The sequence below is a fragment of the Anabrus simplex genome, chromosome 1 (assembly GCF_040414725.1).
Source record: "Anabrus simplex isolate iqAnaSimp1 chromosome 1, ASM4041472v1, whole genome shotgun sequence".
Taxonomy (NCBI): Eukaryota; Metazoa; Arthropoda; class Insecta; order Orthoptera; family Tettigoniidae; genus Anabrus; species Anabrus simplex.
In genome coordinates, this window is record NC_090265.1 from 366014859 (window position 1) to 366040889 (window position 26031).

Consider the following 26031-nt stretch of genomic DNA (forward strand, 5'->3'; position numbering starts at 1 on the left):
TTACTGTCTCTATATCAATTCAACTTACCGATTCTCATAATCGGCAGTTATCACATCACACAGATACTGTACCTTGTAATACTGTGTTCACATATTTTAACACTTGTTGTAAAGATATATACACACGTCTGTCGATCCTCAACATAAATTATGGAAAGTCTGAGATAGCTTTCACCAACATATAATGCCAGACCTCCACAAGTACTACAATACTTAATGCAAACGCCCTCCACAATTTGTTGATCAGCCACTTTCAACGAACATAGCAAGACTACGTTCCATGAACGTTTGAAGTCCAGTCCATTGCAGCCGTGTCACTCCAGTACCGTATATCAGCACTACTTATTTCTCGTACAGTGTGTCAGTTGTAGTTCTAGTAGTAGTCGTTCTCTTACACAGTGTCACTGGTTATAGTTGTCTTCCTCCTCGTTCCTTTACAATCTCTCTGGTTGCCGCAGTATGATCAACCTTTATAGACATCAACATCCCCCTCCTCTCAGATGATACGTCTGGATTGGTGCTTGCCAGCCAATCATGAGTGAACCTCTTGTCAAGGCCATGCCCTGAACTTCTCCTATCTCCCAAGAGATAAACAAACTCTGGGGTTTATTACATGAGTCAACGAACTTCACTAATACAACAACAAGCTCATCTCATCAGGCTGGGATATATACATGACTCATGGAATTTCCCGACACAAGTACATCACAACAAACACTGGGGTAGCCACATGACTCATCCAAATTACCAGAGTTATTAAAGCAATGTTTTCCCACTCGTGCAAAACAAATTACTCATACCTACATATGTGGATATCTTCCAGCTTACAAATATAAATGGCAAAATATACAAATGAAATACTGATAATAAAAATAATAATAATAATAATAATAATAATAATAATAATAATAATAATAATAATAATAATAATAATAATAATAATAATAATAAAGCGAATACTGACAATAATATTTCTAACTTCTACATACAATTCGAGGGTGTGATATACGTACTATCACAAAATCAATATCCCAAAAAGGAATTCTATAAAAATTCACTTCGCACATAACTAACTATTAATACTAATCTTAAAAGTAAACATTCAAAAACCAATCGGGCAACGCCGGGTACTACAGCTAGTAATAATAATAATTCTTATATACAAAATGCTAATGTAGGTCCCAATGATTCACTTTTTATTTCCCTCAACACTCATCCTCATACTTCCTCGCCGGGCTGAGTGGCTCAGACGGCTGAGACGCTGGCTTTCTGACCCCAACTTGGCAGGTTCGATCCTGGTTCAGTCCGATGGTATTTGAAGGTGCTCAAACACGTCAGCCTCGTGTCGGTAAATTTACTGGCACGGAAAACGAACTCCTGCGGGTCTAAATTCCGGTACTTCGGCGTCTCCGAAAGCCGTAAAAGTAGTTAGCGTGACGTAAGGCAAATAACATTATTATCATACTTCCCACGAAGCTAGAGAGCTGAAATTTGGCACGGGTATTCATAATCCAATACGAGAAGGGAAGATGTTTCATCCCGATGTTTTATGATTAAGGCAGTGAGATCGGCCCTTTGGCCCTCGGCAAAATATCACATTTTTGGTAGAAAGACCAAACAATGATCAATTTATGCCACTCGATGTGAGAAACAATACTCGCTTTTTAAGACCCTAAATCAAACCCTTCCGAGATACGCATCAAGGAAACTACTCCCGCTCCGGTTAATTGCTAAACTTAGGCCCACATGACTCATGTTTTATTCGCTATCTCTCTCTTGTTGTGTCATTACGAACAGCCTACTTGATCATTAGGTTCATGCTTTCGGAAATGGGTCGAGTCAGCAATGTGAAAAATGAAATCAACAGCCGGTTTCCAGTCATTCGATCGGGTCAGGAATGGAATGAATGAAGCCCCCATCTAGCGGCGAATATAGGAATTGTGCCGGTTGCCGAAGGCTATCGCACTCATCAGGGGCAATGACTAATGTCTGGCAGATGAAATGGAACGATATTGGAGAGTGTTGCTGGAATGAAAGATGACAGGGAAAACTGTAATACCCAGAGAAAAACCTGTCCCGCATCCGCTTGGTCCAGCACAAATCTCACGTGGACTGACCGGGATTTTTTTTACCACGGAACCCAGTGGTGGGAGGTCGGCGCACTGACGCATGAGCCACGGACTCAGTCAACAATGTATATAATACATTTATACATCATTGGTCGGTACGTGTTGTCCTATTACAGTCTTATGTTATGTCTTTGTTCAGTATTGTTTTTACATATTTCACATTTCTCTAATCAGTACGTTGCAATTGAACGTAGGGGCTATTGTTATACCTCTCAGAAATTTGAATGCAGGTAGAGGGTTGGGTAATGGAACAAGGCTTATCATAAAATACTTCTAACAAATTTAATTATTGCAGAGATATGGACAGGTTCCACATCCAGCAATATCGTTTCCGTACTTTAAAAAGCCGACAGTTCCCAGTTAAACTGTATTTGTCATGACACTCATGACTATTAACAAGTACTAAGGTCAGACATTAGAGGAAGTGCGTATTGTTCTAAGAGAACGTGTGTTCAGCCACGGACATCGTATGTGGCGTTGTCTAGGGTGCGCCGCTTTGACAATGTCAGAGTTAAAATTCACTAAAAGTGTTGTTTATAACGAGTCATTTAGACATTAATGGCATTTCCAACCTGTGTTGTGCCACGGACAGTTGTATGTAATGCAGAAAACCCACAGAAACAACAAAGCACTTAAAACATAAAAACAAAAATAAAAAATGGGGCAACAGTGGGGGGGAGGGGGTTACATGTCCCTTGCCCTGGGAGGAAAGTCCAAATTCTTTCAGACGCTTCCATATTCAGTAACTAATATGAGGTTCCTACACAATTAGTGGAACGCGATATCTAGAGCTCGTTGTATTAAGGTGGCAACGGGCTTTATTACTTCTTATAAGAATAAGAATAATAAGAATACGAATAAGAATAAGAATAAGAATAAGAATAAGAATAAGAATAAGAATAAAAATGAGAATAAGAATAAAAAATAAGAATAAGAAATAAGAATAAGAAATAAGAATAAGAATAAGAATAAGAATACGAACAAGAACAAGAATAAGAATAAGAATAAGAATAAGAATAAGAATAAGAATAAGAATAAGAATAAGAATAAGAATAATAAGAATAAGAATAATATTCTAATCATCATCATCACCATCATCATCTTATTTGTTTTAAAATCCCTTCAGTTCGTATAGATTTTAAGAGACGTCAGGTTGGAGGACTATTGTCTCACACTAGTTTTTTTTACGTGCTGGAGGACAACGGCGCGCATTTGAACAGCCTCAATTGCCATTAATCTGAACCTGGATCGAACCCACTACATTGATAACGAAGGGGCAACGACAACCGATTGTTCTGCTTAGGGTGACATATCAGATCAATCATTAAACTGTAATCTATATTAAGTCATCGAACTCATATGGTGTGCTGCACAGAACATGAACACAATAATCTAAAATGAGATTTCTATGTAACATTCTTTCAACGCACAAAACTGATGATCAGGAAGGTTTAACTGCTGAAACATTGATCAAACTTCATTCATAAACGATTTATATTTGAAAACGATGAAATACTACGAAGGGTTAGAAATTGTACGTTTGAGAATAATACTCTCGGCATACGAGCTATCTAACCAACGAAATTTTACTATTAATGAAGGAGAAAATTTCACTTACTTGTAAGCAGTTTGTAGCACTCACCAAAGGGCCCGTGGTTCTCGGGCGACTTATGTAAGATTTTTGAAAGGAAAAATAATATATCCCCTTGGTTTGATTTCATGTAAAACTGTTAGTCCTTTATTTATGATCACAACATTAGCGGAATAAAAGTGCTAATTGTTTGTATACTTATAATTTTCAGTCTTATTATTTCTGTTGGACCGGGCGAGTTGGCCGTGTGGTTAGGGCCGCCCAGCTGTGAGCTTGCATCCGGGAGAGTAGGTTTGAACCTCACTGTCGGCAGCCCTGAAGATGGTTTTCCGTGGTTTCCCATTTTCACACCAGGCAAATGCTGGGGCTGTGCCTTAATTAAGGCCACGGCGGCTTCCTTCCCACTCCTAGGCCTTTCCTATCCCATCGTCGCCATAAGACCTATCTGTATTGGTGCGACGTAAAGCAAATAGCAAAAGAAAAAAAAATTCTGTTGCTCGTCATTGTAGGATACCATAGCGAGAAAAACGATCTGGAAGATACAGCATCTTCCCCAGTTGCATTCTTGACATAGAAAGTTACTGGATTGTGAAGTCATAGCTCGCGTTGTCCGACGAATGCTTGGCAGATGAAAGAACGGGGAAAGTCGTGCAACGAAATTTACGTACGGTATAACCGCTTTCAATGAATAACTAACCGTTAAAACACGTCTCGGAAAACTCATTACAAACCTAGCATAAATGAATTATTCAGTTTACTACACAATTCACAATTATACAGCTCTACACAGATCTTATACGTAAAAGAAATACAAAATCGTTCTGCCTACATCCGACCGATTGCGTAACGCTGCTGCCATCTGGTGAGTAGTGCTGTGTCTAAACTTGTAGGTGTGCGAGTATCGTTTGCAAGTGTCGTGTAATGGCACCAAAATCAATTGTTATTAGGAAGGGTATGTTAGGGTCCTTTTCCACGCTCGCTTTTCGTTCATACGCTAAGAGAGAACAGTATGGGGGAGAATGGGGTTACAATCAGGGTTACTGTGACCCATGACACACAACAGGAACTCTTGGTGAAACATTCGCCCAAGAAACGCACCAGAAAGAGGGCTCCAAAGAGCCGTAGTGCCTCGGGGAATTCGCCGATTGGCGCGCCAAGAAAATCCACCGATCTAGCGTGGTAAGCTGCTGATATGCAAGGAAAAGAATGTGACAGTGAATGAGGATACTTACAGGAATCCATTCTGACACCTGCAGTGTCTATCGGACAGACATTCCACAATTGTATGCAGCGAACTTAAACTGGGTGCGGATCCATATGGACAAGGCCTGAAGTCATACCGGCAGAGCATCTCTGCGTCATTATCAAGAAATGAAACGGGAGAAATTAACCCAATTTCGTTTCAGAATTCTCCTGTGAAGAGCCCTGATGCCATTCCGATGGATTTCTATGCATTTGGACTGTTGAAAGCCGTTTCCAGAATCGCCATCCGTGTGCCCTGAATGGTCTGTGGACAGCTACAGAGAAGAATGAAAGGGAATCCCCATGCCTGTGCTCCGCCTCCGCTTCAATGTCGGGTAATGAAATGGCGTATGGTTTTTAGTGCCGGGAGGTGTCCGAGGACAAGTTCAGCTCGCAAGGTCAAGGTCTTTTGATGTGACACCCGTAGGCGACCTGCGCGTCGTGATGAGGATGAAATTATGAAGAAGACAACACATAAACCCAGTCCCCATGCCAGGGGAATCAACCAATTAGGGGCAACATTCCCGACCCTGCCGGGAATCGACACGGAACCACTGTGACCAACGGCCAGCACGCTAACCATTTAGCCAATGGAGTCGGACAATGTCGGGTGATAGTCCATAGTGCTGGAGGTCCAATGGTGTACGACTTGTGGTGACAGCGAGGTACTAGTAAAGTGACTGGCCTTGAAAATCGGTTGGATATAAACCAAACGACCTTTTATATATGTATACTAAACTAAAAATTATAACAAAATTCAAGGACAACACAATGCATTCCAGCAGGATCCCTGAAAGAACGAGGAAACAAAGTAGATTTTTCCACCTCGGCTAAGTAGCTCTCAAGTTAACAACAAACCATCTGAATTTATAAGCTACTCAGTAAGGTAGCCGTGGGTATACGACGACTCGATGAGTTGACGCAGAGCTACGAAGGCTGTCGCAAACAGTACGCATGTCAAGTGTAGGTATTTCATTGCGGGGTTCCTTTTTAAAGAACCTTTAATTCGTTGAGAAGAAAAATAAAAAAGAAGTAACCCCTTGGGGCAATCCTTCGCAGTCATTTGATGTCGTTTGGAAGACATTTATCTCTCTGTGAGCTGGAAGGCTCATCTGCGAGCAATAATACACAGGAGTTCAGGCGAATGGGGTTAGAGGAGACCGGAATGCTGTGTACATTACATAGCGTCAGCCAATCAGCAAATATTTTGGGTCAATATTGTACTGAAGAACGATTGCAAATGAAGAGGTTCTAGTTTAATCGTAATTATCACAAATGTTAATTAATTTGATATATGATAAATCGGTGGCGTACAGTAAGTTTTGAGGTTCGAATCTCGTCCACAGTAATATTAAATAAGCATGCTTCTCCAGACATGATTAAGGCAAATGTTGATATATTGTAGTAGACAAGGTTTATTGACTGTCGCATGCACGAATGACGATGACCACTTTGTGAAATCTAACTCATATTCACCGACAGGTACTTTTCTCACTACCAGTTCCCCTTAGTGAGGTGACAGGGGCTTTGAAATTTGAAGCGTGCGTTGGCGACCACGGTTTCTCTACCTGAGCCTGTCATTGCTTCCATATACTTCTGGCAGTCCCCTCGCATTCATCTTTCTTCTCCGACGTCCCTTGGTCGACACTTGTCCTTTTCTGTCTCTGAAGGTATTAGAATTGCGAGGCGCCGGGGGCCTTTCATTTTCGCTCCCTTCGTTGGCCTCGTATTTCTTTGGCCGATACATACATTTTCCCTTCTGGATAACGTTACTGGAGGATGTTCGCCCAGTTGTACTTCCTCTTTAAACAATAATGACCGCCGTGCGGTTAGGGGCGCGCAGCTGTGAGCTTGCATCCGGGAGATAGTGGGTTCGAATCCCACTGTCAGCGGCCCTGAAGATGGTTTTGCGTGGTTTCCCATTTTTACACCGGACAAATGCTGGGGCTGTACCTTATTTAAGGCCACGGCCACTTCCTTCCAACACCTAGGGCTTTCTTATCCCAACGTCGCCATAAGACCTTTGCGACGTACAGCCACTAGCAAAAAGAAACAAACAATAATCACCACTACACTTCGCATTACGAAAACGCACATTTTCTATTGTTCTCCCGAGGACAGAGTTTTTTTTATTAGCAGCTAAAATTGTTCATTCGAACTAGATGTTGTTTAGCGCTTTCAACACTGTCAATAACATTATGATGATATTCGTGTTATCGGCTTTATGTCCTTTTAACAAACTACTTTTACGGTTTTCGGAAACATCGAGGTGCCAGAATTAGGACACGCAAGAATTCTTTTGCATGCTGGTAAATTTACCGATAAGAGGTTCGTAAGCCTTTGCACCTTCAAATCTCATAATCCAACCCGACAATTTGGGCTCAGAAGGCCAGCGCTTTTATCGCCTGAACCACTCAGCTCGGCGACAACATCGAACTTCATTGACCTCGAAGCGGGATGGGTTCACCATATGCCAAATAAAATTAATTGTTTTCATATGATTTGAACAAACACACTGGTAAAATGGAAATAATTTGTTCTACTTCTATGCGCTTAATCCGCATTAAGAACGTGGGCAAGAATTCAAGCAAAACGACCAGAAAGGAAGAATGGGACTGCACATTGCAGATCTGGGCAGTTTCTGATTGAAGCGACTTTAACAACGGCCTCAAAACAATACATACATACGGTACATACATACATACATACATACATACATACATACATACAAACTGCACCTTACCCCTGTCCCCAATGGCCTACCTCAGCTGAGACGCTGCGTGGTGCAACCGAAGAAAACATATGTCTAACAAAAATTATCATACAAGACCGGTACAGGATCTAGAATACATATTCGTGAATGAGAACTCATCCATATAAAGGAGGTAAAAGCATAATTTATTCCGGCTAAAATAGCACTTCAATTTGCATGTTGTTTAGCGCTTTCAACACTGTCAATAACATTATGATGATATTCGTGTTATCGGCTTTATGTCCTTTTAACAAACTACTTTTCCGGTTTTCGGAAACATCGAGGTGCCAGAATTTGGACACGCAAGAATTCTTTTGCATGCTGGTAAATTTACCGATAAGACTTTGACATCACTTATACAGTACCTTAGTGTCTGTATGACACGAGTACACGTAAGATACATAACAATAAATAACTACACTACATCCTGACATAGCCTTGTATCCCTACTCTAAATAACACTGAAATAAAACTAAAGTATTACATGCATCCAGTCCCAAACGATATATACACAATAAATGAAAACTAACCAATGCCACTCTGGCTTACATTACAATAACTATTTACATTTAACGAAAGGGCCACATGTGAATCTAACCACTATATTTCTACTTATCCTTATCCCCATTTCTGCCGTTAGCGGTATCTTCGGAACCGCTGCATTGATGTAATTTATTTCATGACAGTGTTGCTGTCGACGGATCTATTAGTCTGCTGGTTAGGTCCTTCTGGTTCCATGATGTGCTGCCTTCGGTCTCATGCTCAGATGTGTCCCTGTAACTTGCTAACGGTTGTCAATCTCAATTCTCTTCACTGCTTCATTCGTGCACGAATACACTGTTGTAAGCCTGGTAAGGATACAATTGACAACATTCCCTATCGAGACATTAGTCCAATCAAACGATAGTTACCAAATTAAGGGATACTTCCCGGTTCCATCAAGTCCTTCTCAGCGGTTAGCTGTCATTATCCGCTCACGGAATTATTACACAGAGCGAACTTGTGTTAAAACATTTATTAACGGAGTAAATGTTGCTTGGGTGAACTTAAACACATCGTTACTAAGTCAGCTATATCACTGATAACATAAGCTTTGTTGATCACGTTGAAAATATGCACTCTTCGAATATCGCTTAGCTACTGCGGGCACTGAACTAATGGGGATACTGGAGACAAAAGAGACACTTACACTAGCGCTTCCTTTCTTCATAGACTGGGTAGAGGGACGCGCCTTTCAGTACATCCCCGAAATACACTCGGCTCGCTTTGTGTTCGGCCAGTTACCTCTCACCGGGTGTTTCAGACAAGTTGAAATGAACAAAACAGGCGCAGATGCATTATTTTTATGGCTTAATCTACATCGAAAATATCAAAAGTAATTGTCCTCTTCTTGGATCTGAGAGATATGGCTCTGTGACTTATATCCGGGATCGAATTCAAATGATTCCAGACCTGGATTATTCGTGTTAGAGGACAGCCTGGCGTTGTTCATTAGTTCTCCGCTTTCAAATCTCTCGCTCTGTCTCTTGCATGCTGTTTGCCGACGCTCTCTTCTCGTCGCGTACCCAAGCCATCGACGGGGTTTACAACAGTGAAATTCGATACGGTTCAATACATACTGTTCATTTAGCAATCAGTCTGTAAACCTTTGTCAATGAACTAAGCGCCTCCACGACTCTCTGAATTGCAAGCTTTTTACACAGTCTGCCATTAAGAATAAGTCGCCAGCATAAGTCAAATTGCTTAAGACATTTCCACTCAAATGAACCCTTCTCTGTCATTTTATATGTTTTGGTAAACGATAAGGGAGAAATATTACAACTTCCAACTCATTCCAACATCAGTAACTCTTTCTGTATCCTGATGTCAACATAAATGCCTTAGATTGCCTATAATAACCTACCCATAATCCCTAAGTACGGCTAAAAATTTTCCCTGCATATTTGTCACGTATAATGCTTCAGTTACTTAACGCATCTGGTCCTGACAGCCCCTCTGTACTCTGAAGCTGCAGTGTTCATCCAACTTACTCTCCACAACTGATCGTACTCTCATTTCTAAAGTGTCTCTTAGCACTTTCCTCTGACATACGCTATTTGATTTCCGTTGAAATTTGCATATTATTTCACATTCCTTTGAACAGATAAAAGAATGGATGGTTTCGGGAGGAAGGTGTAAGGACTGTGGGTGTGAGTGGGAAGTAAGGAAAATAAGTGAGAAAATAGCGAATTTGAGGACGATAATTAGACTTTTAACGGAGGACAGGAATGAAGATATGTTCCCTCACTAACATAGCTGGGGATGTGTGGGACCTGGTTATGGCGGCAAGGAACAAGGAAGCAGAGGTTGTTATCAGTGGGGTACTATGTAGGTGGTATACTGACTGGAGGGTGATTGGGAACTTAAATGGGAATATGGAATAGTATGTGTGAAATTGCGAGTGAGATTCTTAAATCCTAATGGGTGGGTAGGAAATAGGGATCTACGTTCAGAGGGCCTTCACTTGAACCTCAATGGTACATGTAAGTTAAGGGTTTTGTTTAGAAGATTTATAGGGAGGTACATTCAGGGAAACGGGGTGGACTAGGGAGCGGTGATGACAGTATAGGAAGCGGGATGTCAACTAGGAATGATATAAAATTGTTATTGTTAAACTGTACAAGTGCTGTAAGGAAAGGAATAGAAATTAAGTAATTTGATAGACACATATTTACTAGATATAGTAATAGGAAGTGAATCGGGCTGAGAATTGATATTATAGATTCGGAAATTTTCTCACGAAATTGGGGTGTTTATCGTAGATGCAGGTTAGGAACGACAGGAGGAGTATTCGTACTGGTGAAAGAAGGATTTGTAAGCTAAGAAAAATCTTAAGGACGAGAAACATGGAATTCTAGGTGTAAGACTTATCTCTAAAGATAACAGGCAACCTTTTTTTGGGGGTGTGAATAACTGGCAAGGCTGGCGCTGACGCTGATGCGGAATTATTTGATGAGATAATCGGCTCTGTGGGGAACGACACAAAAAGGAACGTTGTTTTAGCTGGTGATCTGAACTTACCAGGCGGTAACGGGAAAGGAATGGGAACTTTTTTTTTTTTTTGCTATTTGCTTTACGTCGCACCTACACAGATAGGTCTTATGGCGACGATGTGATAGGAAAGGCCTAGGAAGAGGAAGGAAGCGGCCGTGGCCTTAATTAAGGTACAGCCCCGGCATTTGCCTGGTGTGAAAATGGGAAACCACGGAAAACCATCTTGCAGGGCTGTCGACAGTGGGGCTCGAACCCATTTTCTCCCGATTACTGGATACTGGCCGCACTTAAGCGACTGCAGCTATCGAGCTGGGTGGGAATGGGAACAACAGAGAGCTTGACCAAAAATGGCGAATAACTTAATGTGGGAAGGACAGCTGAATCAGAAAGTGACGGAACCAACTAGAGAGAAAGATATTCTGGTCGTGGTGCTGATAAAACCGGATGACCCCTATATGGAAACTGAAGTGATATCTAGCAAAAGTGCTCATGAAGTTGTCCTTGTCATAGTTAAAAATGAATGTGATAGAATGGAAAGTTGTAAAAGTAGGCCTATTAGGCAATAAGATATGGTTGACAAGGATAAGGATTTTTTAAACATCAACTATGACCAATGGAAAATGGTAGATGAAAATGTAAACAGCGTATGGAATAGGTTTCAAAAAATTGTTAAGGAGTGTGAAAACACCTATGTACTTTTAAAATTCCCCTTATATTATAACAGGGACATAAAATTAAGAAAGAGGTGCAGATTAGAAGCACATAGAGCCTGAAATGGTTGTGAGAGTAAGGAAATTGGATTCAGCAAAAATATCAGCCAAGAATAACATGATGGCAAACGTAATTGGCAGCCATACACATTTTACAGAACAATGAATATGAACAGATAATTTAAGGCAGAAACTGGTTCGAGTAAGGAAAGACATTCTTGGGACCAATAATGAACAAGGGGAGTGTATATGTGAATACTTAGAGAAGGCAGAAGTATTCAGTCAGAAGTATAGAAAGGTAGTTGGATATAAAGATAATGTCCAGATAAAGGAAACGACTAATAATGGCGAATTGATGACATTTACCTTTATTAATAACGGCATTCATAAAACGATACATAAGAAAGCAAAACAAGCAGATGGGATTGATAAGATTTCTTTAGATATATTAAAGGTAATGGGTTGAGAATATGGTGCCATATCTGAAATACTTATTTGATTATTTTCATGAAGTGGAGATATCAAATGAATTGAGAGTTGCAATACTAGCCCCACTCTACAAGGGAAAGGGTGATATACATAAATGTGGAAAGTTACAGGCCAGGCAACTATGACATGTGTTGTTTGCAAGCTCTTCGAAAGCCCTCTTTGTGATTATATTTAACACGTTTACTAACTGGTTCAGTAGAATACAGTTCGGGTTTAGAGAAGGTCATTCCAGTGACGCTCAACTTGTAGGAATCCAGGAAGATACATAGGATATTTCGGATTCAGGCGGTCAAATGGACTGTATCTCTATTGACCTATCCAAAACTTTTGATAAGGTAGATCATGGGAGGTTGCTGACGAAAATGATGGCTATTGGACTAGACGAAAGAGTGGTAGGATGGGTAACTACATTTATAGAAATTGGAGCTCAGAGAATTAGAGTAGGTGCTTATTTTACCCTGTAATTATTAAGGGGGGTCCCCAAGGGCAGTTTTGTTGGACCTTTATGTTTTCTTGTAGATATCAATGATACGAATAAAGAACTGGAACCGGGCGAGTTGGCCGTGCGCGTAGAGGCGTGCGGCTGTGAGCTTGCATCCGGGAGATAGTAGGTTCGAATCCCACTATCGGCAGCCCTGAAAATGGTTTTCCGTGGTTTCCCATTTTCACACCAGGCAAATGCTGGGGCTGTACCTTAATTAAGGCCACGGCCGCTTCCTTCCAACTCCTAGGCCTTTCCTATCCCATCGTCGCCATAAGACCTATCTGTGTCGGTGCGACGTAAAGCCCCTAGCAAAAAAAAAAAAAAGAACTGGAATCACAGATAAGGGTGTTTGCGGATGATGTTATAATGTATAGAGTAGGAAATGAGTTACAGGATTGTGAGCGGCTACAAAATGCCTACACAATGTTGCGAGATGCACAGCGGACAATGGTATGATGAGGGACGGGATGAAAAGTTAGGTTGTAAGTTTCACCATGAGGAAATTTCCTCAGTTTTAAACACTGTGTTGATGGGATTGAAGTACGTCATGGGAATCACTGTAACTACCTAGGTGATCTTTGTTAGAGTAATCACATTAACGAGGTTGTAAGGAAAGTTTACAGATCTCTTCACATGGTTATGAGGGTATTTAGGGGTTGTACTAAGGATGTAAAGCAGAGGACTGACATGATTGTCTCTGGGTAGACCTCAGTTGGAATATGGTTCCAGAGAATGAGACTCACACCAGCACTACTTGATACGTGAACTGGAAAAGACCCAAAGCTTAGCAGCACGATTTGTTCTGGGTGATTTCCAACCAAGGAGTAGTTTTACGAAAATGTTGCAAACTTTGCGTTGGGAAAGCTTGCGAGTAAGGAGACGAGCAGATCGATTAAGTAGTGCGTTCCGAACTATCAGTGGAGAGATGGTGTTGAATGACAAATAAGCTTGAGCGGAGCTTTAAAAAGTGGGAAAGTTGATAATATGATAATAAAGGTGGAATTGAAAATCCACAGCCTGTTTCCAGTAATTGGACCGGCTCAGGAATGGAATGAATGAAGCCTCCATCTAGCGGCCAGGATAGGAATTGTGTCGGCTGCCGAAGCCTGTCGCACTCCTCTGGGGCAATTATTAACGAATGACAGATGAAATGAAATGATATTGGAGTGTGTTGCTGGAATGAATTATGACAGGGAAAGCCGGAGTACCCAGGTGAAATTCAAGAGGACAAATAGGGATTCCCTGCTACCTCACCTAGTCTTTCTAGTTACCTGGTTAATATCTCCTTTTAGACTGTACAATATCATTCCTTTCGATATATCTATTTTCTCTACGCACTGTTCGCTATCTACATCAGCCATTAATAAATAATACGCCTTCCTTTTACGTTTGCATTTGCTCTGACTTATCACTGCAGCTACCACTAATGTCGATTCTAACCCAGAATTCGTGAAAGAAAACATACAACATAAAGAAGGAACTGTGACACGTGACAACGAAATGACGCTCCTCGTGGACAGCCCTGACGGTAACAGCGGGTCTCCAGATGCGAGGGCTCCATCGGGATGCTGCAGTGAACCTACATATGAAGATCTCATCTCATTTATGATAACACAAAAACAAGCGAGAGAGACTCTGACACACGTGCAGTGCCCCCATTCTAGGTGCACTAAGACGTATTTAATTTCTCAGATGCGAACATCTTCTAACACTTTGTGTTAAGTTATGGTGAAGATTATGGGAATAAGACTATTCAGATATGAAAAGACAGCACACACATGAAATGTCAACAAATAAGCGTAGTCCATACTCACATATCAACTACAGTCATGATATTGGACACTCATTCATCATTTATCATCATCATCATCATCATCATCATCATCATCATATTCCTTTTCATTTCTTAATCATTATCATACTGTGATCATTTAATATTGTACTTTAAGCGCATACGGAGGCACCTTCGTCCTTGTAACCTTGCTGCAATAGGAGACAATGATAGCTATTTAAAGTTTTCTTCTTCTTCTTCTTCTTCTTCTTCTTCTTCTTCTTCTTCTTCTTCTTATGTCCGAATTGTTGGCTGAATGGTCAGCGTACCGGCCTTCGGTTCAGAGGATCCCTGGTTCGATTCCCGGCCGGGTCGGGGATTTTAATCTTCATTGGTTAATTTCAATGGCTCTGGGGCTGAATGTTTGTGCTGTCCCCAACATCCCTGCAACTCGCATACCACACATAACACTATCCTCCACCACAATAACACGCAGTTGCCTACACATGGAAGATGCAGCCCACCCCACATGGGAGGGTCTGCCTTATAAGGACTGCACTCGGCTAGAATTAGCCACACGCAATTATTATTATTATTATTATTATTATTATTATTATTATTATAGTTGATTTATGCACTGATCATAATTTAGTCCTTACTGATACTTGGTTAACACCACAAATACCGGGCGAGTTGGCCGTGCGTGTAGAGGCGCGGGGCTGTGAGCTTGCATCCGGGAGATAGTAGGTTCGAATCCCACTATCGGCAGCCCTGAAAATGGTTTTCCGTGGTTTCCCATTTTCACACCAGGCAAATGCTGGGGCTGTACCTTAATTAAGGCCACGGCCGCTTCCTTCCAACTCCTAGGCCTTTCCTATCCTATCGTCGCCATAAGACCTATCTGTGTCGGTGCGACGTAAAGCCCCTAGCAAAAAAAAAAAAAAAACCACCACAAATGATGGCTATACATTTGGACAAGTCCTGAAGATACAGAAACCAGGTAGTGGATTGCAAGACGTTCCCAGGCGCAGACGTGGACGCTGGCCACAACGTGGTGGTCATAAAATATCATCTGAAGTTTAAAAAATTGAAGGAAGGAAGGAAGGAAGGAAGGAAGGAAGGAAGGAAGGAAGGAAGTAGATAAGTGGAAAGAAAAGAGTGTGAGGGATTTTTTCAATGAACATGTTGCACAAGGACTAAATGAAAATGCTGACGATACGCAACAGATGAAGAGAGAACAGTCGTGAAGAATGAGATCAGTAGGGCTACTGAAAAAAAGTTAGGAATAAATGTAAAATCAAGTAACAATCAGTGGATAACTCGGCAAATCCCTCATCTGAATTATGAACGGCAAAATACAAGAATGCAAAATATGAGGAGGGCAGAAAGGAATATAGATGATTAAAGAGTTAAGTACTGTATATAGAAAGTGCCCCCGTGGTGTAGGGGTAGCGTGCCTGCCTCTTACCCGGAGGCCCCGGGTTCGATTCCCGGCCTGGTCAGGGATTTTTACCCGGACCTGAGGGCTGGTTTGAGGTCCACTCAGCCTACGTGATTAGAATTGAGGAGCTATCTGACGGTGAGACGATCTAGGAAGCTAAGAATAACGGCCGAGAGGATTCGTCGTGCTGACCAGATGACACCTCGTAATCTGCAGGCCTTCGGGCGGAGCAGCGGTTGCTTGGTAGGCCAAGGCCCTTCAAGGGCTGTAGTGCCATGCACTTTTGTAGGGGCTGCCTGGCCGAGGCGGTTAAGGCGTGCTCGATTCGCCCGGAAGGACGTGGGTTCGAATTAACTCGTCTTCCGAATGTATAGCTTGGCTGTATAGCCGTAGTGCATTTACACGCGCGATCACTCCGCTCGATAATAATAATAATAACATTTATTTTACTATGTTTATTACGTATCTGAAGTGATTTTTATTTTGAGGGGTAAAACATAATAAAATAAATTATTATTATTGCTTTCATGTCCCGCTAACTACCTTTACGATTTTGCGGGGACGAGGTGTCTGAATTTTGTCCCCGAGGACTTCATCTACGTGCTAGTAAATCTATAATAGTGTTATTTGCTTTACGTCCCACTAACTACTTTTACGGTTTTCGGAGACGCCGAGGTGACGGAATTCAGTCCCACTGGAGTTCTTTTACGTGCCAGTAAATCTACCGAAACGAAGCTGACCTATTTGAACACCTTCATTTTTTATTTTGCTATTTTGCTTTACGTCGCACCATACAAATAGGTCTTATGGCGACGATGGGAGAGGAAAGGCCTAGGAATGGGAAGGAAGCGGCCATGGCCTTAATTAAGGTACAGCCCCAGCATTTGCCTGGTGTGAAAATGGTAAACCACGCAAAACCATCTTCAGGGCTGCCGACAGTGGGATTCGAACCCACTACCTCCCGGATGCAAGCTCACAGCTGCGCGCTCCTACCCGCACTGCCAACTCGCCCGGTGATCACCTTCAAACACCGCTGGCTGGATTGAATCGTCATCGAACCCATCAACTTGAACTTGAACTCAGAAAGCCAGCGCTCTAGCATCTGAGCTACTCAACCTGGCAGGCTGACTGGTGCGTCATTTCTTCTGTATGATATTGACTGTGTGGCTTAATGAGTGGAAATCCACTTGAGTTTAATCGAATTAGGTTTATTGATTTTTGAATTACTGTTGTTTTACAGATTAATGAGTGCAGTGGAATTCGTGTGAGCTAACGTTATCATGTTCACTGATATTATGACTAAAGCTTGGCTCATTGATTGAGGTTTCGCTATCGTTGGTGACAACATACTCTCGTAAATACAGCAAACATCAACTTTAAAATATTCTTACAGAGTTCAGATGTGCTATAATTCACAATTAAACCATGTCCGCAAAAGTGAACAAACAAACAGTGAGCCGTAGTAACGATTCAATCGTTTGCTACTGAGTCATTAGAACATATCTCCACGAGGCTACGTAAGTTAAGCAAGTTATCACCTTTTAAATAGAAGGTCCGTTGAAAGCCATCCGGTACATCAGACGATTTCCGGCATTTTTTAAAATGTTTTCGTTAATATCAAAGTTACTAACTACTGTTGTGGTTTCGAAGACGCCAGGTTGCCGGATTCTTATTCTGCAGGAGTTATTTTATGTGCCGGTAAATCTATCGACACGAGAGTGGTACACCTGACCACTTTTATATATCTCCGCTAACTTCGGCTCTACTGTACTCTCTACGCCACAAGGCCTGCCTATTATCGTTGTCATATTACATTTGTTTTGTTGTTGCTGGTGATGTTCAGTCATCTTAGCGGTTCGGGATATCTCTCGAATTTTCCCAGTTTATTATGTAACTGTGGTGATTGTTACTTTGACCGAGCTCGATAGCTGCAGTCGCTTAAGTGCGGCCAGTATCCAGTATTCGGGAGATAGTAGGTTCGAACCCCATTGTTGGCAGCCCTGAAGATGGTTTTTCGTGGTTTCCCCATTTTCACACCAGGCAAATGCTGGGGCCGTACCTTAATTAAGGCCACGGCCGCTTCCTTCCCAGTCCTAGCCCTTTCCTGTCCCATCGTCGCCATAAAACACACCTGTGTCGGTGTGACGTAAAGCCAATAGCAATAGGATTGTTACTTTGAGGGACAAAACTACATGATTATCAGTCCTTTTGAGAGGATGAAAGACCTGGCGATTTGGCCGTGCGGTTAGGGGCGCGCAGCTGTGAGCTCGCATCCAAGAGATAGTGGGTTCGAACCCACTGTCGGCAGCCCTGAAGATGGTTTTCCGTGGTTTCCCATTTTCACACCAGGCAAATGCTGGGTCTGTACCTTAATTAAGGCCACGGCCGCTTCCTTCCCATTCCTTGGCCTTTCCTGTTCCATCGTCGCCATAAGACCTATCTGCGTCGGTGCGACATAAAGCAAATAGAAGAAAAAAGAAAGAGGACGAATTTTGATCATTTGAAGAAAGAAGAAGAAAGGGAAATTGCCTCACTAGGTTTTTCAAGTCTCCGAAGTCAGAAGATAAGGTTGGATAGCAAAGATGAAAGAGTGAGGCCTGGCAGTCCTCACTTATCCCTAATGTGGATGGGGGAGCGTTATGTATCTATAAACTGTATATTAACAGCCACATTAAGGACGAAAACCACAATCTCTTCCGAGACTCATCCACCATTCTTCGCCGATGGAGCGACTACTTCTCCAAAATGAATAATGAGGAGTTTGACCATCCTCCAATCTAAAGTGCGAATTCAATCTCTGGGACTGTACTGCCAATTAGCACCAAGGAGATCGAAGAAGCAGCGAAGAAGATGAAGAATAGGAAGGCAACCGGCCCCGACGCACCCCAGCTGAAACGTGGAAGATAGTTGGCCACCAAGAAGCCAAAGTCCTTGCCGCCCTCTTCAATTGAATCGTCGATGACGGAGTGGCCCGAGCACTTGGGACAACTAGCATCACAATGCCAATTTGGAAAGGTAAGGGTGACGTGATTGAATGCATGGATTATCGGCCGATACGGCTTTTGTGTCAGGCTATGAAAATATTCGAACTGGTAATTGATGCCAGGTTCCCAAAAATAGTTTCTATAACTCTGAACCAGAGCGGTTTCGTCAAAGGGAGTGAAACGACGGATGCCATTCACGTTGCTCAGTTGCTTTTGGAGAAGCACCGTGAAAAAACGAACAAATCCATACATATGGCGTTCCTGGACGCGGAGAAGGCCTTCAATCGTGTTCCACACGCACTCCTTTGGCCCGCTCTACCGTCCCACGATGTCCCCGAAACCTATGTCTAGTGGATCCAGCTACTGTACCGCAACGTTTCCAGGACGGTCCGATGTGCAGCAGGAACACCGTCTCCCTTCACCATCAATAACATACCTAAATCAGAACCAACCCCTCCTCCTGCCAAGACATCACTCCTGCCTAAAAGTTCTCACTTCTTCAAACTGCTTAAAACCACCGAAATACTGGAACCCGAGCATAGCCTAAGCGGCGCACAGATAAAATGCAGAAACTATACAGATGCTTATTCAAATTTCCACCCTCAATAACTTATTACAGCAAACAAACGCAAATAAATAAGTCGCACTAAATTATACGGTGCAGTCTAGTTGCAACTCTGAAAGCAACATCGGGCGTGGTCAGTACCTGGATGGGTCACCGTCCAGGACTACCTCACCGTATCAATTAAATTACTGTGCCAGCCGTATCATCGCGAATGGATGACCCAGCCACCATACATTTACACTAAAACCACACCAAAACGAACCCCCCTTACATATACGAACACACGACCACTGAATTGCCTCAAAATAATCACAATCATTAAATACAGAAAAACAAATATAAGACCGATAGAGGAGCGCCGAGGGACCACCGGAATCGGTACCACTCAAACAACCTATCTCTTCGGAGAGAGATGACAAATACGAATAACCACGGCTCATCGCTGGAGTACATCAGCGATCGGCTCTTTCGCCCTTACTGTCTGTCTTCAGCGTGGACACTATTACGTGCAACCTGCAAACGACCCAACCGTGGACACTCCTCTACGTCGATGACATTTTCTTGGTGAATTTACGATATGAAGGCATCCAGGAAAAAGTGCAATAGTGGAAAGAACAGCTTGGCGAATTTAAGCTTCGATTGAATCTGAGGAAAACAGTGTATAAGGAGTGTGGCACACAAACTGATGGTACCATCAGTATCAGTGGAGGAGAGTTGAAGAAAGTGCAGGAATTAAACTACCTCGGCTCCCTCATATCCAGCAACGGTGACAGCCTTCCTGATGCTCACAGCCGAGTCAACATGACCCGGATGAAATGGTGCAGGTGACTGGAGTCCTGTGGAGTCACCTATACCTCACATCAAAGGTGTATAGAATGATAGTGCGCCCAATTGCCCTCTACGGATCTCAGTGCTGGCCAGCGTCAAAAAAGCATGAGCAGATTCTGTGTAAATGAGAATGCTCCGATGGAGCCTTGAACTCACACGATTCGACCACACAAAGAACGATTATTTCTGACGACGACTGGGAACCGCACCAATTGTAGATAAACTGCGTGGAGGTAGATTTGGAACGGACACGTCGTTCGCAGCAAAATCAATCAATTACTACCTACTGATCTGCATTTATGCTATTTGCTTTACGTCGCACCGACACAGATAGGTCTTATGGCGACGATGGAACAGGAAAGGTCTAGGAACGGGAAGGAAGCGGCCGTGGCCTTAATTAAGGTACAGCCCCAACATTTGCCTGGTGTGAAAATGGGAAACTACGGAAAACTATCTTCAGGGCTGCCAAGAGTGGGATTCGAACCGACTATCTCCCGGATGCGAGCTCACAGCTGCGCAACCGTAACCGCATGGCCAACTCGCCCGGTGATCTGCATTTAGGGCAGTCGCCCAGGTGGCAGATTCCCTATCTGTTGTTTTTCTAGCCTTTCCTTAAATGATTTCAATGACATTGGATATTTATTGAACATCTCCCTTGGTAAGTTATTCCAATCCCTAACTTCCCTTCCTATAAACGAATATTTGCCCCAATTTGTCCTCTTGAATTCCAACTTTATCTTCATACTGTGATATTTCCTATTTTTAAAGACATCACACAAACTTATTCGTCTAATAATGTGATTCCACGCCATCTCTTCACTAACAGATCGGAACATACCGCTTACTCGAGCAGCTCGTCTCCTTTCTCCCAAGTCTTCCCAGCCCAAACTTTGCAATATTTTTGTAACACTACTCTTTTGTCGGAATTCACTCAGAACAAATCGAGCTACTTTTCTTTGGATTTTTACCAGTTCTCGAATCAAGTCATCCTGGTGAGGGTTCCATACACTGGAAGCACACTCTTGTTGGGGTCTTATCAGAGATTTACATGCCCTCTCCTTTACATCCTTACTACAATCCCTGAGCACTCTCATAATCATGTGCAGAGATGTGTACCCTCTATTTACAATCCCATTTATGTGATTACCCCAATGAAGATCTTTCCTTATATTAACCCCTAAGTATTCCAATCATTCCCATAAGGAACTTTCACTCATCAACACAGGAATTAAAACTGAGAGGACTTATTCGTGAAACTCACAACCTGACTTTTACACCGTTTATCATCATACTATTGCCTGCTGTCCATCTAACAAAATTATCGAGGTGATTTTGCAGTTGCTCACAATCCTGTATCTTATTTACTACTCTGTACAGAATAACATCATCCGCAATAAGCTTTATTTCTGATTCCACTTCTTTACTGATATCGTTTATATATAAGAAAACACAAATGTCCAAAAATACTGCCTTGAGGATTTCCCCTCTTAATTATTACAGGATCAGATAAGGCTTCGCCTACTATAATTGCCTGAGATCTATTTTCTAGAAATATAGCTACCCATTCAGTCACTCTTTTGTCAAGTCTTATTGCACTGATTTTTTTCAGTAGTCTCCCATAATCCACCCTATCAAATGCCTTATACAGGTCAGTCGCAATACAATCCATTTGACCTCCTGAATCCAAAATATCCGCTATAGCTTGCTGGAATCCTACAAGTTGAACTTCAGCGGTATAACCTTTCCTAAGCCCGAACAGCCTTCTATCGAACCAGTTATTAACTTCGCAAACATGGCTAATGTAATCAGAAAGAATACTTTCCCAAATCTTACATGCAATGCATGTCAAACTGACTGGCCTGTAATTTTCAGCTTTATGTTTATCATCCTTTTCTTTGCACACAGGAGCTACCTTAGCTACTCTCCATTCATTTGGTATAGCTCCTTCATGCAAACAATAATCTAATAAGTACTTCAGATATGGTATTACATCCCAACCGATTGTCTTTAGTATATCCCCCGAAATCTTATCAACTCGAGCCGATTTTCTAGTTTTCAAGTTTTGTATCTTATTGTAAATGTCGTAGGTATCATAGGTAAATTTTAGTACTTCTTATTATTAGTGACCTCCTCTAACTGAGCATTATCCCTGTAACCAACAATCTTTACATACTGCTGACTGAATACTTCTGCCTAATGAAGATCCTCGCATACACAATCTCCTTGTTCATTAATGATTCCGGGAATGTCCTCCTTGGAACCTGCTTCTGCCTTGAAGTACCTATACATACTCTTCCATTTTTCACAAAAATTTGTATGATCGCCAATTATGCTTGTCATTATGTTATCCTTAGCTGACTTCTTTTCTAGATTCAATTTCCTAGTAAGTTCCCTCAATTTCTCCTTACTTCCACCGCCATTTCTAACTAAATTTCTTTCCAATCTGCACCACCTTCTTAGTATCTTTATTTCTCTGTTATAATATAATGGGTATTTACTATTCCTTACCACCTGTAAAGGAACAAAGCTGTTTTCACATTCCTAAACAATTGCTTTAAACCCATCCCAGAGTCTGTTTACATTTTTATTTACCTTTTTCTACCGATCACATTTACTTTTTAAAAACTCTCTCATGCCTGTTTTATCAGCCAAATGATACTGCCTAATAGTCCTACATTTAAGACCTTCCTTTCTATCACATTTCTTTCTAGCTATCACAGAAACAGCTTCTTGATCGCTAATACCATCTATTACTTCGGTTTCTCTATACAGCTCATCTGGTTTTACCAGCATCACGTCCAGAATATTCTTCCCTCTAGTTGGTTCCATCACTTTCTGAGTCAGCTGTTCTTCGCATATTAGCTTATTTGCCATTTTTTGGGCATGCTTACTGTCGTTCTTATCACCTTCCCAAGTGACATTTGGTAAATTGAGATCTCCCGCTACAATCACATTCCTTTGCGTGCCATTTCCCACATACCTGATTATCTTATCAAATAATTCTGAATCAGCGTCAGCGCGACCCTTTCCCGATCTGTTCACTCAAAAGACATCAAATTGCCTAATATCTTTAGAAATGAGCCTTACAGCTAGAATTCCATGTTTCTCGTCCTTAACTCTTCGTAGCTTACAAGGTCTTCTTTCACCAGAATGAATACTCCCTCTCCTATCATTCCTATCCTTTCTCTACGATACACACTCCAGTTCTGTGAGAAAATTGCTGCATCCATTATATAATTTCTGAGCCATGATTTCAACTCCTATTACAATATAAGGTAAGTGTATATCTATTAAATTAAATTCTCTTCTTTCTTTACGATACTTCTACAGTTCAACACTAACATTTTTATGTCATCCCTAGTTGACTTCCAGACCCATGTAATCTTATCACCACTCCCTAGACCACCCCGTTTCCCTGAATGTACCTTCCTATAGCCCTCCTAAACAAATTTCCAACTGTTCGTATCATTGCGATTTAAGTGAAGGCCATATGAGCGCCGATTCCTATCTCCTACCCACCTATTAGGATCTAGAAATCTCACTTCCAGTTTCCCACATACCCACTCTATTGTCTCGTTCAAATCTCCAATCACCTTCCAGTCAGTGTCCTTCCTACACAGTATTCCAGTGATAACAATCTCCGCTTCCTTAAACTTCACTCCTGCTGCATTTACCACGTCCCACACATCCCCTTACGTGTTTGGTACCAACGTGAAAGACTACCACCTTCTCCCTTCCCTCCTCCATCTCTTCAACTTTTCTGAACATCTGCCTCAATCTAATTCCTGGATAACACTCTATCCTAGATACCCTGGTTCCCTTTCCGCCACACACTTTCCCCACATGTCTAACAATGGAATCCCCCATGACGATAGCCTCAACCATGCCCACCTCATTTGATCCCTTCCCCTCCTGCTCAACCCTAACTTTCCTGACAGCTGCAGAAGTTACTTCCTCCTCCCTTCTCTCTGTCCCATGACTCTGTTCCACCTGTCTTTTCCTATCCTCTACTCTACATTTCCCTTTCCTACCTTTTCCCTTCCTCCTACTTCCACAATTCTCAGCAAAGAGAGCTCTGTAGCGAGGACAGCCTTACGTTTGGAGCCTAACAGCCAGCGACCACGTGGTAAACCGAAAAAACAAAACAAAACACAAAAAAAAAATACGGTGGATGGGTCGCATCAAGGACGACATGGTATATGTGAACCCCCTCCCCCCAGAATATGCCTTGGATCTGAATAAATGGAGACAGATTTGCCGATAAATTCACCCTGCTCCTGTGCTGGGAAAACACTTGGAGGGTCCTTGAAGTATATAGTCGTGATTATTTCAACCTATATATATATTCTCCCGGCATTTTCCAAGAGTGTGGAGGAGGACGCAGAATAATAATCACTCTCGTGTTAGGTACACCTCCTGTCACAAGACTGAGTAGAATGTGCGGAAGAATCATCGTTTTATTGTCCCTTCACAGTCTTTTAGAATGTGCCACTTACATGTCCTTAATTTTTACATTTCAAATATAAGGCGGTAAGAAAGTAATAGTTGTCACTATTTACTGCCATACTTCTTTTTAACATTATATCTTCGGCAGCACTATTTATTAAAAAGTTCTAGGATTTACTGACAGATGGGCTTGGTTCACTGTGAATCTAAACACTCCAATTAAAAATAATAAAAACATAAGGAATAATAAAAATAATTAATAAAGCAGTATCACTTATTGTAATTAAATTAATCTCAGTATTCAGTAATGATGATCGAGGAACATTCACCTCCTCCACACCGTTAATTCTTCATCAGATAATTCAAAATAACTTATTTTCGCTGGCTACTAGATTGAATGTAATTACTGTAACATACAATTACTCTAATATGTACTTAGTTCATTATGGTTGTGAAGAAACAACAACCTTCTTAACTTGTTCTTAAAAGACACGAACTGCTAGACACCAAATTAACGGTTCAGTATGACAGTCAGCAGAACAGAGTTTCCAGTAACTTTTCACCAGTTACATCAAAACATAAAAATGTGGACTAGGGTTACTATGACTGTGAGCCCCTCATATGTTAGTGGAGGTGGCCAAGATATTATTTATGAATTAACAGTTTTGATCGGAAACTAGGCTACTACTGAGGCTGGGGAATGGAGGGTTAACGAATGACAAGGATCCTGTTCAGTGCACACGGTAACATGTGGAACCAGTAGAGACTCTTGTTGGACCGAAGGTAATCTGACATGTAGAGCAGGATACTGAGATAGAGTGGTGAAGTGTCTTCGCGGTGGGAAGATGCTCGCCTCCCCGGAGACCGTCACCAGATGGTGCGCATGTGAGCGCTCACCGCTAATCTCCTCTTGCTGCCCTGGAATTTTTCTTCTCCCCACTTCTTAACAAACAAAATACCAAAACTGCAATAGCTTACCATTAAAAAAATGGAATTACTAGGGGTTTAAATATGTAATGCTCGGATGGACGGCAATGCAGTATGTACCACATCTGCAGCTAGCTAACACGAAAACTTTTTCTGGACATTCTTCCTCGGGACGACCACTTGCAGCAGTTATGACACAAACACTAAGATCTCGAACATGGAGTTAACAGTCAGCTTTTTCCATTATAATGTCCCGTTATACTCTTCATTTGGGGCGTGACAGTTGAATGATATCATCACTGGCGTCTCACCAAGGCGACTTAAGGTTCCAATCCCAGTCAATGCATACGAAATCATCTTGTGGCTTATGACTCAAGATCACCTCTTTTCCAATTCAAATTATTTCAGGTGAACTTGAAGATAGTGTTATAAATCTCTACATAAAAGTGAAAGTCCTGTCTCACTGACTCACTTACCAGTTATTCTCACACTTCCCACGAAGCTACAGGACTGAAATTTGGCACAGGTGCTCACTTTAAGGTAATTAGTAAAAGTAAAGGATTTTAATTTTAATTTTTTCATAATCTGCTCTACGTCGCTCCGACACAGATAGGTCTTATGGCGAAGATGGGGCAGGGA

At 41.9% G+C, this 26031-nt stretch overlaps 1 protein-coding gene across 1 annotated transcript in view; it reads left to right on the top strand.

Annotated features, from left to right (window-relative positions):
* nau (nautilus) overlaps positions 1–26031 on the top strand; it is a 307290-nt gene that overhangs the window by 159219 nt on the left and 122040 nt on the right. The gene's annotated exons all lie outside the window — the stretch shown is intronic.